This window comes from Cynocephalus volans, chromosome 7 (genome assembly GCF_027409185.1).
Source record: "Cynocephalus volans isolate mCynVol1 chromosome 7, mCynVol1.pri, whole genome shotgun sequence".
Classification (NCBI taxonomy): Eukaryota; Metazoa; Chordata; class Mammalia; order Dermoptera; family Cynocephalidae; genus Cynocephalus; species Cynocephalus volans.
This window is the reverse complement of record NC_084466.1, coordinates 132,960,504-132,974,943: the sequence shown is the minus strand read 5'-3', so window position 1 is coordinate 132,974,943 and position 14,440 is coordinate 132,960,504. Positions and strand designations below refer to the sequence as shown.

Genomic DNA, 14,440 nt, shown 5'->3' with positions numbered 1-14,440 from the left:
ATCCCAACACAATAGAATTTACTTACTTCAAATTCCCTCTAGAGTAACAAGAGGATAGCCGAAAGGTTTTAATTATCCAAAATGGGGCTTTGAAACAACTAAAGCCACTTTGAGGTGAATTATTGATAGCATTATGCGTTGTTTTTTTTAAGAAACAAGTCAAGACAATTAATGCTATTTTTATCTTTGCATATTCACTGAATTATAAGGGATTTTAAGAATGCCCTAAAAAAACCTTCTCATTGGCCGAGTGGTGGGTTGCTGTCATTTATGTAACTAGAGGGAGGCCCTGCTGAAGGAATCTGTGTGTGTCCTGATGCTGTTTAACATGCTACTGGTGTAGGAGTTACGATGCCTTACTGGTCTTGGCAGTAAGGTGTTTGCTCAGGCTCTTCATGTAGTTAAGGGTTCTCTTTTATGTTTCTCGTTGAGGACCTTCCCAAACGTATATTATTGTCTTATAAGCCAAAAGAGAACCAAGGAAACACTTATGAATGTCGGCAGCTGCAAAGCAGAGCTATTTAGTCTCTTCATTGTTTGGTGGAGATCAGAGACTAGAGACTTCAGTGTGGCTTTAAGTGAAGCAGCTGCATTACCAGCTGGAGGCTGACATACTGCAGTGGGCGGGCACAGCACAGCTGAGATCCATTCACTCCCCTATGAGACTGAAAGGCCTTCCTTCAACTTCAAAAATTGCTTTGTGTTTACATTTAGTTTAGAGGAAAGGAGATACAGAACCTGTCCTAGTCTGTCTCTGTGAGCATCTTTGAGCCAGCATTGAGCAAACAGGTGCAAACAGGACACCAATAGGCAAAGGTCTCATGGCTTTCACAAAGGTTGTCCTACTCCCCTTAGCTGGAAAAGATTTAAAATGAAGTCCTGGGAAAGGCACTTAAAACTTTTCTCTTTGATTTACTGGAAAAAATTGGCTGTTTATTGAATGCATGTACTTAATTTAACTAGTAAGGTTTCTTTTGTTTAATTTAGTAAAAGTTGAGTATTAGTCCATCCCTGTAAGAAAGTGTGCCAGCACATTCTCACCTTTCCTTGTCTGATTAAACTAATTGATATTTCAAGACTACTCAAGCCTATCCTTCAGAATGCCTATCCTAAGCCCCCAGGTTGGCTAAGTACTTCCTCTGTACTCCCATGATACCCTTTTTCTATCCTTTGTCTGTCTTAGACCATACCATATCATAATGAATTGTCTGTGTTGTGTGTCTCTTCTATATTTTATTCACCTACCCTATTGCCTAGCATAGTGTCTGCACGTAGTAGGTATTGAGATGTTTGTCAAACTGAATTATCAAGAGCCACGGGCAGTGCTGACAAATCCTTAGCTTCAAATACCCTAACTATATGAGAAAACTGTAAATTTGCGGAGTAAAGAAGGAGGAAAAATATAGAAGTTCTCTTTCTACAATGTGCTTATAAAGGTAAACAAAGTTCTGTAATCATTTTAAAACTAAATTTCTCCTTTTGGTAGCATCACTTTTCAGGAGGGGAAAAACTTACCACTCTTTCTGGTATATTGGAGAGAAAGCAGCTAATAACCTCTTAGCTAGCATAAAACAATTATCCCCAGCCTCCTGTAGGGACAATCTGCCAGAGCCAACCGCCTCACCCTCCCCACAGGCTTCATTTTCTTGCTGTGGAATCTCACAGACTCTCCCCTAAAGACCTTCATTTTTTTGCACTATTGTGATGAATGTTTAGAGCTGGCTCTCACCCCCTGCTTTACTAGCTGTTACTGGAGGTGCTTGTCAAAAAATTGGGCCCCAAATTTATTCTCCCATTAAGTCCTCTCCTGGGCAGCACTGCTTGGTTCTGAGTATGTAGTAGTTACCTAGTTTCCCCTCCTTTTCCCACATCCCACTTTGATTGTAAGGAAAACTGCAGGCCCTGTTGCAGACAAAGAGCTGTGGTAGAAAGTAAGGTTGCAATTTACTTTCTACCACAATTCTTTGTTGCTCTTGTTCTAGGCCTAGAGAGAAGTGTGCATGTATGAGTGCCTGTGCCTGCATGTGCTGTAAGGACTCCAACATCAGTTTCGGTCACAAGCCCAGTCCATGGCATTTCTTCAATTGGCTGGTCATGTCTGTCTCCAAGCAATGTCTTTAGGGTCTCCTCTCTGTAATGAGTTAGAGATTTATTGGTTTCTGGACACAGGGGCCTTACTCACTTCTATTTTTATCTACTCCTCTGAGTGATAGACATAAGGTCCCTGATGAGTTTTTAAAATGTTACAAGATTTTTGAATTTGTTTTCATAGCTACTCTTACAGCCTTACCCTTATGAGGGTTTCTGTTGAATAATAGCTCTCTGGGTCTCTGACTTTTGTAGGTTGGCATTTAGTTAGTTTGGGGCTTTCATTTTGACTCTCGAAATTATTTGCAGGAAGAAATAGGGCAAAAAGGTGCTCCAGGTGCCGTTCGTAAATCTTAGGATAATTGATAAATATTCATTTCCTCTACCAAACAGTGGACTTTGTTAAATAATAGATACTGATTATGTTGTTGAGAAAATCTGACCCTTGAGCTTTGGCGCTAACTCATTAATAAAGCAGATTTTGACTGCCATTAACATTGGTAAAGCAACATTGCTTGGAAAAAATTTTTTTTCCTGAGGAGAGAGTATATTGCAATAAGTTTTAAGTGAGAGAGAGAGAGAGAGAGAGAGGCTATCATCTTCACTTACGCAGAATGGTCCAATACTTGGGCAGCTTGTTTATTCTTCGTTTACTTCTTTATTTACTAAACTATCCTATTCTCTTTACCTTAGTAACGGAACTGCTCCCCTGCTCCCCGCTTTCTTCCACACCCATACGTCTCTACCTCTCAAAGCTCCTTTCTCTAGTAAGCCCCACCACCTGCCCCCAGTATCTACACCCAGGGTCTCTCTGAAAGCAACATAAGTCACTGCCAGAGCAGGTGAAAGCAGTCTGCTTTTGCAGAGCTGACAAGAAAGGCAAAGCTTTCTGTCACAGTGGGCAGGTGAGTGAGCAACCAGGGCCGAGTAACACCACATCTCGGTCGGTGGTTAGCACCTGCAGGCCCAGAGCTGACAGTGCACTGTAATAAGATTCATCTCTGTTCACTTAAGTGATGTGGGCTTTATGGTAAATGTTTGCTTGCTTAATTACTTTGGCAGACTCGCTGATTGCCTTTCCTGAGGAGTTCTAAAAGGTCCCCATGGGATGGAGTACAAACCTCATTCCATGTCTTTTAATTTCATTCTTTATTTGGAGTACTTGAAAACCAGTGCACAATCCATATGTCCCACCATCCCATCTCTACTGTGCATGAACATCAGGACCATTCCTATCTAGTATAGGATCCATATGGCCCACACTGGACCACTCAGAAATCTTGACAGCCTTCTTCCTCCTTTGAGCACATAAGATCCTTACACCTCCTCTCCCCAGTGAGGTATATGTGTGGCTCTTCTAATTTAGTTTGGGATTCATGTGCCTCTTTTTCTCTAACTGGTAAGGGATCCACAGAATATTTCCCTCCCTCCCCAGTCTAGCATGTGATCCACTAAAATAATTTCTGCCTATTTTTGAAATAATAGGAAAAAAGTTAAATTGCTCATTTTTCTGCCCTCCTGCCCTCTCCATACTTAAAAATTAAATGTCTTATAATAAATTGATTAATTGGGCTAATGGGAATGAGGTGTAATTAAAATATTTCAGGTTTTTGCCTCATGCCAGTTTTTTAAAATTTCTTGAGTCATATTCAAGGGATTGTAATGATTGCCGTTAATTAAAATTAGATAACTTCTTGGGGTTTTGAGCTGATCTCCACTGCTTCAGAATTCCTTCCATGTGTATGTTAGGATTTTCTTGTGTCCTGAAGAGTGTCAGAAATCTAATATACATTTTCACATGGCCTATTTTATTCCTTTATATTCACTAGATGTTTCTGAAGTGTAGGGGTCCTTGCTTCTGGAGATAGGAAACCCAGGGTCAAACCAATTCCAAAGGTTATCAAAGGTTTTCATTCTATAGCCCCAGGAACTCTGCCAGCAGCTCCTGACCTGCCACTAAAAAGACAATAAGGGAATCTGAAGCATAGAGTAATGGATCTGAGCGGGGATAGGTTAATCTTGTAGGTGTTTTATCTTTTGGAAAGTTTTAGAATCTCCGTTCATTTATTGAGAGAAAGATTTAATAAAAAGTAGACATTTCTAAGGGAAATGGATTAAGTGATGCCTTTTATGGAAATGTAGATGGTGCATTTGACTTTTGTGGTTCTTTCAACTCCTGTGGTTCATTCTTCCCTTCCACATTCATATTCATTATGATTGTGGAAACGGTGAAAAATGTTACTTATTGTAAACACACAAATGTGAAACAATGAAAAGATACTTTGTCAGGCTGGCCTCCAAAGCAGGAAGAAATTTCATTTCTTTCCTATGGCAGTGTTAGAGGAGATAATTTAGCCCATTGCATCTTAGTTGGCTTGTGGCCACAGTAACTAGAAATTAGTTCATTTTTCAAGCAAAGTAGGTATAACCAATTGCTTAATTTCCAGCAGATGATGAGGTGGAAACCTACATTGGGCCAAATCACGCATAAAGGTAGAAAACCCAAACTGCCAAAATGCCTAGTCTTGCACACAGCTTCAGAAAATGAGGCAACTGCCCCTCAGGCCATGTACACGTACATTTCATACATATTAACCCTCTCCTGTTTCCCTTCAGTTTAAAGAATTGTGAATCTTCATTTGCCTAATACAGAGCCTGGATGAAAATGTAGTTAATAGGTGAATAACTTACCTAGTGTGACACGTGTTTCTCACCTAGAAATCAAGAGGAATGCTGGTTCAAATCATTCCCCAGGTTAAAATATGAGGATTACTTAAGGTAACCCTCAGCAACTGACATGGTAGGGTTATCATTATAACTGTAGTCAGTGATACACATTCTGTGTTCCATTTCCTTCAAATGATAAATTTATATGTACAAAAAATCAAGTTATCTTTAGTGATTACTTAGGCCAATTTACATAATTGAATTGTTGGGTAAAGCAAGCAACTAGATGCACTGAGCAGAAGCTCATCCTTCCTGTTGGTTGTCAAAATGCCTCCTATAGTAAGGTTTTATTTTTTGTGTGTGTCTTTGGTCTTGAAAAGAATGACCACAGGGACATAGTATAAGGAGGAGCATAATTGGCATGGAAGTGTTAAGGACCTAGTACTTAGGGGACTAGTTAGAAGGATAACCCTACCAGGTCAGTTACTGAAATTTTGATTAGATAGTTTCAAAGTGAAAAGGTTAGAAGGTATTCTTATTTGAAGTTTTATTTTGTTTAATGTTAATTAGCGGAGTCTCTGAGGCTTGTAATGCACTGCTGTTAACAGGCATCAAGTGAAATTGCTTTTTTTGTTGTTGTTGAATTGGATGGGCTGAAGATTCATCGACTCCATGAAGAAGGAAGCTTATTACTGCATGAAATGGAAGTGTGTGAAGCAATTCTGACGGTGAAAAGAAATGTTAGTTTAAAATTAAATAACTCAACCTCAGATGAACCATTTTAACCATTGGCATATACCACTCAGTCTCACCTTCACCACTTCTGAGAAGCCAGTCTTTTACCTGGCTTTTGAAGGTTTGAAGGTATGTTCGAAGGTTTTCGATATAAAAGCAATTATGATTATGACGGTTTTCTTGTCCTTATTCCCCAGATACCTGAGAATATACTCTGTAGTACATTATGTAGTATATCACTGGACTGGTCTAGAAAAAGAGAAGGTGTGTCAAAAAAAAAAAAAAATCCCTTTAGGGCAAGTTAGATGGACAAGAAAACATGGAAGAAAGTTTTAGAAAGGAAAAGAGAGGCTGGTCTCTTGTCCAAAGTCACACAGATAATAAGTGGAGGAATCAGGATTTTAACTCAGGTCTGCTTCCTCTCTAAAGTCTTTCTTTTTCCATGTACCATGTTGTTCAGGGAAGCAGTGGTATTTTAACTGAGTCTTCAAGGAAAAATAAAACTTAGGCTTTTCAGTGGTGAAGAGAAATAACATTCCGTGTGAAGATTACCAGCTAAACAAAAGTGAGACATCCACCTATACATGTTTAGCAAGGATTTGAAAATACAGGGCTATAACTCTTAGGAGGTTGGTGCTTAAGATTCAAATTTCTTACCAAGCTTTAGATACTCACCCATAATCAGACTTTTTAATGTAAATGTGATAGCCTTATAGGAATAATTTAAGGGTAAAATGTTTAAGAATCTTCCCAGTATATACGATGTTTAGAATAGCAGTTATGTTTCCTTCTTCCTCGGAATGAGAGCTACAGAAGCTTTTCCTGTAAACAATCTCTGCCTATTTTTCTTCTTTCTGCCTGACGGATTTACATAGCAGCTTTTACAGACAGCCTGCTTCCTTCAGGTATCACAGTAATGAAACAATCATAATGTTCTGGGCTTCTGGATGAAACATTTATTTACTGTTTCATAAAAGACACGTAGATGCTTCTGTCCATGGGACATAGCTGAGATCGTGGGAAATTGCATCTTTGGAGGATTTGCTTTAGATCATACTGGATATGAGAAAGAACCCACATTTTCTCTTAAGTTATATCATTAAGTAACATTTCCATGCATGTCTTGGGTAAGCTGGGCATTAACTCTGTGTCTCAGCCATCAGCCACCCAGCACTTGGGAAAAGAGCGCTGCTTTGCAGAGTCATGAGTCAGAGAGAATAAGTTAAAAATGGACCAAGAAATCCCCAGCCAGTTTGCTGCTCAGCCTTGCTGTTCCATCTGTCTAACTTCATTTTGCGTTGGTCTTTATAAGTGACCCCTGTCTTCAACAGTCAGAAGTTGACAGTTGCATGGGAGGGTGGCCCAGATTCCTGCCCTTAAAGGTGCTTTGGGCTCAGAGCCATCCCTCACTGTAGCTGACTTTAGAAATTTCCCTTTATGACATTGTCTGTTTTTTTTCCCCTTCCCCTTTGGGACTTTCTAATTCAGTAACATTAGGAGGCACAATACCAGAACATAACACACTGTCCCCACTCCTCACCTCATCCTTTCTGCCCCTAGACAAGCAAACAAAAACCTAGGCTCACTTTTAGAAGATAGTAGATTACTTTAATAAGAAATGCTGGAAAGCTTTCCTTTAGCCTCCTGGTATGACTTAAGAGGAAGAAAAAGCTTTACTGTCTTCAGTGACAACTTTTATTTTTCTTTGGAGGACGGTTGTTCATGTCTGAGCCACCTTTTCTCCCAGATGGGGATAAGATATTTTTATTGTTATTTTTATACTTTGGGAGAATAGCTGGTGATCAAAAAGCTTACTGGTGATGAGACTGGACAAAAACCTTCCTAGACTTTCATTTATTCATTCTGTTTTAAAAATTGAATCTCTTGGAGTACCATGCATTTTGCTACAGGCCTGGGAATATGTTAGTGAGCAAAATAAATTTGGTACCCGCTCTCATGGAGCTTTTAGTCCCAGTTTCAGGAAAGCCGGAGGTTTGGTTGGAAATTGTATTCCCTTTTCTCACTAAGTTCTACCTTCCACTCTGCTTTCCCTTGCCTTGGACTTCATTACCTGTATTTCTTTAAATCCTCTTCCTAGTTCTAGATGGTTGGCTCTCTCTGAATAATGTGGGCAGCTCCAACCATCACTCAAAAAAAAAAAAAAAAATGATCAAGGGTGTTGAGAACATGAGAACCTTCCTTTTCACCTACCAACTCTATCCCTGACATTCTATATGAACAGCCAAAAGTTGACATCCTTTGCCAAATGCAGAACTTTTACTTTAAGGATATCATGTATATTACCAGGAGTTAAACTTCTCACCTCCAGGTAGGGTTGGTCCTCCCTGCACATGTGCCTTCCAGTGCCAGTCTCACTCACATCTCTGCTACCTTTTGTGGTATTGCCCCACAGAGGCCTCTCTCTCCAGAAGCTCCTGAAACTCCATCTGCTGTAATTTACAAAATGGGCAGTGGCCCACTGAGCTCCTTTTCCTCTTGCCACCAGTACTGCTAGCATATGGAAGCTTTAGAAAAGTTCTCTTGGTGAGTGAATCACCCTGAGATCTGTGAATTCCATGTGGAATTGGTTGGGGAAAGCAGCCTGCCCAAGAACTACTAAGGTCAAGGAGGCCTTAATCATTCACATATGATACAGCTCACCCATTTAAAGTGTACGAGTCATTCAAAGGATTAATATCCAGAATATATAAGGAACTCAAACAACTTTACAAGAAGAAAACAAGCAACCCAATTAAAAAATGGGCAAAAGAGCTAAGTAGGCATTTCTCTAAGGAAGATATCCAAATGGCCAACAGACATATGAAAAAATGCTCAACATCACTCAGCATCCGGGAAATGCAAATCAAAACCACATTGAGATACCATCTAACCCCAGTTAGGATGGCTAAAATCCAAAAGACTATGAACGATAAATGCTGGCGAGGCTGCGGAGAAAAAGGAACTCTCATACATTGTTGGTGGGACTGCAAAATGGTGCAGCCTCTATGGAAAATGGTATGGAGGTTCCTTAAACAATTGCAAATAGATCTACCATACGACCCAGCCATCCCACTGTTGGGAATATACCCAGAGGAATGGAAATCATCAAGTCGAAGGTATACCTGTTCCCCAATGTTCATCGCAGCACTCTTTACAATAGCCAAGAGTTGGAACCAGCCCAAATGCCCATCATCAGATGAGTGGATACGGAAAATGTGGTACATCTACACAATGGAATACTACTCAGCTATAAAAACGAATGAAATACTGCCATTTGCAACAACATGGATGGACCTCGAGAGAATTATATTAAGTGAAACAAGTCAGGCACAGAAAGAGAAATACCACATGTTCTCACTTATTGGTGGGAGCTAAAAATTAATATATAAATTCACACACACACATACACACATACACACACAAACCAGGGGGGGGGGGAGAAGATATAACAACCACAATTATTTGAAGTTGATACAACAAACAAACAGAATGGACATGGTTCGGGGGGAGGGGGGAGGGAGAAGGGAGGGAGGTTTTGGTGATGGGGAGCATTAATCAGCTACAATGTATATCGACAAAATAAAATTAAAAAAAAATAAATAAATAAATAATCATTATGAAGTTTAAAAAAAAAAAAAAAAAGAATAAAAAAAAAAAAATAAAGTGTACGAGTCATTGTTTTTTAGTATAATTACAATGTTGTGCAACCATTGCTATAATCTAATTTTAGAATATTTTGCTTCCAGGGCCAGCCCGTGGCTCACTTGGGAGAGTGTGGTGCTGATAACACCAAGGCCACAGGTTTGGATTATATAGGGATGGCCAGTTAGCTCACTTGTGAGAGCATGGTGCTGACAACACCAAGTAAAGGGTTAAGATCCTCTTATTGGTCATCTTTAAAAAAAAAGAAGAAGAAGAAGAATATTTTGTTTCCCCTGAAAGAAACGCTGTACCCATTAGCAGTCACTCCCCACTCCTCCCTAACCATTTTTCCAGTCCTAAGCAACTACTCATCTATTTTCTGTCTCTACAGATTTGCCTATTCTGAACCTTTCCTATAAATGGAATAATACAATATGTAGCCTTTTGTATCTGGCTTCTTTCACTTAACATAATGTTTTCAAGGTTCATCCATGTTGTAACGTACCAGTACTTCATTCCTTATTACGGCTGAATAATATTCCATTATAGCTACACCAAATTTGGTTGTTCATTCCTCAGTTGCTGGACATTTAGGTTGTTTCCATGCTTTGGCTATTAAGAGTAATGCTGCTATGAGCATTTGTGTACAAGTTTTTGTGTGGATATATGTTTTTATTCATTTGAGTATATACCTAAGAGTGGAATTTCTGGGTCATATGGTAACTGTATGTTTAAGATTTGAGGAACTGCCAAGCTACTTTCCAAAGTAGCTGCACCATTTTACAATCGCAGCAGCAATGTATGAGGCTTCCAATTTCTCCACATCCCTGTCAACATTTACTGTCTTTTTTATTATTGCTAACTTAGTGGGTGTGAAGTGGTATCTCAGTGTGGTTTTGATTTGCATTTCCCATTGCCTATTAATCTAAGATCATGAACATTTGCTCCTGTGTTTTCTTCTAAGAATTTTGTAGTTTTTAGATCTTGCATTTAGATCTATGATCCATTTTGAGATAATTTTTGTCTTTGGTGTGAGGAAGGAATCCAACTTTATTCTTTCGCATGTAGACATCCAATTGTCCTAGCACCAATTGTCCCAGCACCATTTTTTGAAAAGGCTATTCTTTCCCTGTGTAATTGTCTTGCCACCTTTGTCAAGGGAAGCCTTAATCTTTCATAATGGCTATTGTTTCTCATTCATTGTCCACTCAAACCTTCCTCTTCTTCCTACTCTTTCTCTTCCTTTCAAGTCCTCTATTCCACGTTACTCTTTAGCTTGAAAGCTTTTGGCTGGCATAAGCTAGGTTTTGTTTAAATATGTGAAGGGCTGAGATTAGATGAAAACCAATCTCAAGATGCCAAATAAAAGGGAAAGAAAGGGGCCTGTTTCTTTGCCATGTATGGAGCCTCTGCAGTGCTGTGCACCCTGTTGTCTGTTCAGACATTGTCTCTGTCCAGTATGTGTGTCCTCTCTTTGGCACAGGCCACTCAAAAACCCCTGCAAGGTTTCTTTTTACTAAAGTCTGTGTTTCTCACCTAGTAAAGGCCAAAAGATCAGGTCCACTCTGCCTGAGAAGCATATAACCCTTATGGCTACATTTGTTGCATTTGTGATTCAAACTTTTGTAAGCATAGGAACCTCAGAATGATCCTCTTCTAGGAGAGAAGAAAACTAACTCATAAATGTAAAGGGCACAAAGACAGGAAGTCATTGCAAGATGAGAAGCAGACTTTGTCTGCTCTACTACTTTGCTAAAGACTGACTCTTGGGATTTGCTTTGCCTCCATACCAGGGTTCCTACGGAGAGCAGAACATCTATGTATTAACCTGCTTGGGCTGCCATAACAAAATACCGTAGACTATGTAGCTTGAACAACAAAAATGTATTTTTTCACAATTCTAGAGGATAGAAGTACCAGATCAAGTTCTAACAGGATTGGTTTCTGGTGAGAGTTCTCTTTCCTGGCTTGCAGATGGCTGCCTTGTCATTGTGTCCTCACATGTCAGAGATAGAGCAAGTGAGATTTCTGGTGTTTCTTCTCATAAGGACACTAATCCTATTGGATCAGGGGCCTCACCCTTAGGACCTCATTTAACCTTAATTATTTCCATAAAGGCCCTATTGCCAAATACAGCCATTGGGGGTTAGGTCTTCAACTTATGAATTTGAAGGGCACACGAACACTCACTCCATCACAATCTAATACAAACCTAGCAGGGATATCTAGATCTAGCCTGCCATACCCTCCTGCTCCTGCAAGACACTCCTCTCTCTGGTTTCTTCAGTTACCTTCTTTCCTTACTCGCCTCATTCTCTACCAGGCTAGTCAGGGGCTAGGTACCTGTGTCCTGCTTGTAGTTTTCACCTTCTCTGAACCCCGCACATTTTGGAGGGTGGAGGTTTGGATGGAATGGGTGGAGAGGGAGTTGAACTTATATTTTGCTCATTCATCTTTGGTTAGAAAAAAAGTGCCATTTCTTCTTTGCCAGAAGATCCAAACCTTAGACTGCAGTACTGGATACTTGCTGCCTGTCAGGTTTGGATCAGTAAAAATAAGAGAGTGCTACTGTTAGAATCTCTCAGGACCTCCCTCCCTATATGTTCAGAAAAGAGAGTACTAAATCCTTTTGTAAGTGATATCAGTGAGAAAGAAAGCCTGAAAAAGAGAGAGAGACTCCTCCTTTACCTGTAAATCTGATACCTCATCTTTCCCCCTCTGAGAGCTAGTCAGTTTGAATCCTCTTCTGGAGCCATGGCAAGGTGGGATAGTGTGGAATCATAATCCAGGTGAGCCCGAGTAGCCATCAGATTTCTTGGGGACAGAGAAGCTAAGTACTTCAGTCACTGCAAAGGCATGTGTCATTCAGTTTGGGTTGACTTAGCCTGGTTTCCCTGCCTGGAGAGAGACTTTAATCACCTGCTCAGATATGAAGCTCTGGGAGGATAATGTCTCAGAGCAGGTTGGAAGATGATTTTATCTTCATTCCAAGTATATATTTCCAGAGTAGCAAATCTGTCATGCCCTCATAATGAGTTTGCCCAAGCTATATATCAGCATATATGCCCAACAATATCAAGAACAGGACATCCATAGACCCAGTTGACATTTGATAATTATAATGGTGAGAACGGACGGTAATAAATGTATTTTTTGATATTTTCCAGATTTTCCTTTCTCTCCCTCACCCCTCCTAGCCTACTCTCCCCTGTCTTTCTTCCCTCTTTCCTTTTCTCCTTCCCTTTCTCCTTTCTCTCGCCTCTTCTTCCTTCCTTGCTTTCTTTCCTGGTGAGAGAACTATTCTGGTAGAAAGGGCGCAGAATTACATCCTCAGCTTTTCATTCCCAAGGATTATTTCGTTGCCTAACCTCACCAGTTCCCCTGTGTTGCCAGCTGGGCCCCAGTGACTGCTACTATTCTACTCAGACAGACACTAGCTCTGATCTCCAAACCTAGGCCAGAAACCAAAACAAAATTTTGAAAAACCCATAGTTCAGTTGAAACAATATTTTTTCCAAACATTTTTTCAAAGAACTTTTACTAAGAAATTTAAGGAAAACATGAAAAACAAACAAACAAACATATAAAAGCATGAAATGGATGCATTTACAGAATACAGGTTCTTTTTCCAAAGATGACTCAGGTCTGATGGTAGTAGGTTGATTTGACTACTATAATTCCTTTCCTTCAGTCCTTTTGGTCTTGGATGCTAGACCCTAATGACTCAGACTCTACCCCGAGTTAACTTTTAATTGGTACCTCTGTTAGGTTTGGTCGGATTCTTAGTTCCTCTCTAAACCTCCTTCCCCTGTCTTCTCATTGGATTTAGGTTTCTGGTTTTCTCTTCTGATTCTGGGCTGGGCTCATCCCTGCCAATATCCTTGAACCTCACTCACCCTCTGAGTAAGAAAAATATTTGACCCCGACTTGGTCACAAAATTCTTTCCCACTTTGGATTTAGACCATACCACAACCTTAACTTGCAGATATTATCTCTGTTCCTCTTGGTAGTCCCTGGAAAAATAAGTTATCAGAACCCTCCTCTTGCTCCTGACCCATTTCTATCCTATTTGATTTATTCATTGTTGAATATTTATAGAGCACCAGCTGTGTGCCAGGCATTGTGCTAGAAGTTTGGCGTTCCTTTTCCAGGTTTGTATTATATATAATATAAATGTTATATATTTATGTTATAGAATTGTGTAAATGTTGCAAGAACCCTCTAAGATTTTTTTCACTCTTTCAACAAACACTATGGTATGCCTACAATATACTACTCCCAGGCACTGTGCTAAGTGTTGAAGTAGGTATTATTATTCCCACTTTTTTGCTCTGGCGAGATATATAACCTGCCAAAAATCAGTCAGAATAATGAGTGGTCAAACCAGCATTCCAAATCATTATTTTTTCTTAAGCTCTGGCTGATAATTTTATTACCTGAATTAGATTAAATAGTTCTATAATTCTTTACTATCAATAAACTATATTAAAGGAAAATATTCTCTGTTTACTATCTCAAACATGCACACATTTTAATAAACTTTTTAATTTTGAAATAATTTTAGATTTAGAGAAAGAAAATACAGAGATAGATATACTCAGAGTTTTGTATACCCTGAGCCTAGTTTCCCCCATCTTACATTACCATAGTACATTTATCAACACTAAGAAACTAGCATTGGTACTTACTATTAACTGAACTCCATATTTTATTTAGATTTCACCAGTTTATCCATTAATTTCCTCTTTCTTTTCCAGGGTTCAATCCTGGATACCATACTACATTTAGTTTTCATGTCTCCCTAGTATCCCCTGATCTGTTGACAATTTCTCAAGTCTTTTTTTCCATGACCTTTACAGTTTTCAGGAGTGCTCGCCAGGTATCCTGTAGAATGTCCCCAGTCTGGGTTTGTCTGAGGTTTTTTGTTTGTTTTGTTTTGTTTTATGATTAGACTTGGGTTATGGGCTTTCAGATGAATATAACAGAGGTTGTAGTGCCCTTCTCATCAGATTATGTCAGGGGTTACATGATATGCACGTGACATCACTGGTGATGATAACCTTCATCACTTTGTTAAGGTAGTGTTTGCCAGCTTTCTTTACTGTAAAGTTACTGTTTTTCCCTTTTGCTACTCTATTTTTGGAAGTAAGTCACTAAATCTAGCCCATCCTTAGTGAGGGTTGGAATTAGACTCTACCTCCTGTGGGGTGGAGTATCTATACATATTATTCGAAGTTGTTCTATAAGAAAATATTTGTCTTTTTTCTATTTAATTTAATCATTTATTTATATCAGTATGGACTTATG

At 39.4% G+C, this 14,440-nt stretch overlaps 1 protein-coding gene across 3 annotated transcripts in view; it reads left to right on the top strand.

Annotated features, from left to right (window-relative positions):
- ARMH3 (armadillo like helical domain containing 3) overlaps positions 1-14,440 on the top strand; it is a 175,630-nt gene that overhangs the window by 121,875 nt on the left and 39,315 nt on the right. The window lies entirely within an intron of this gene.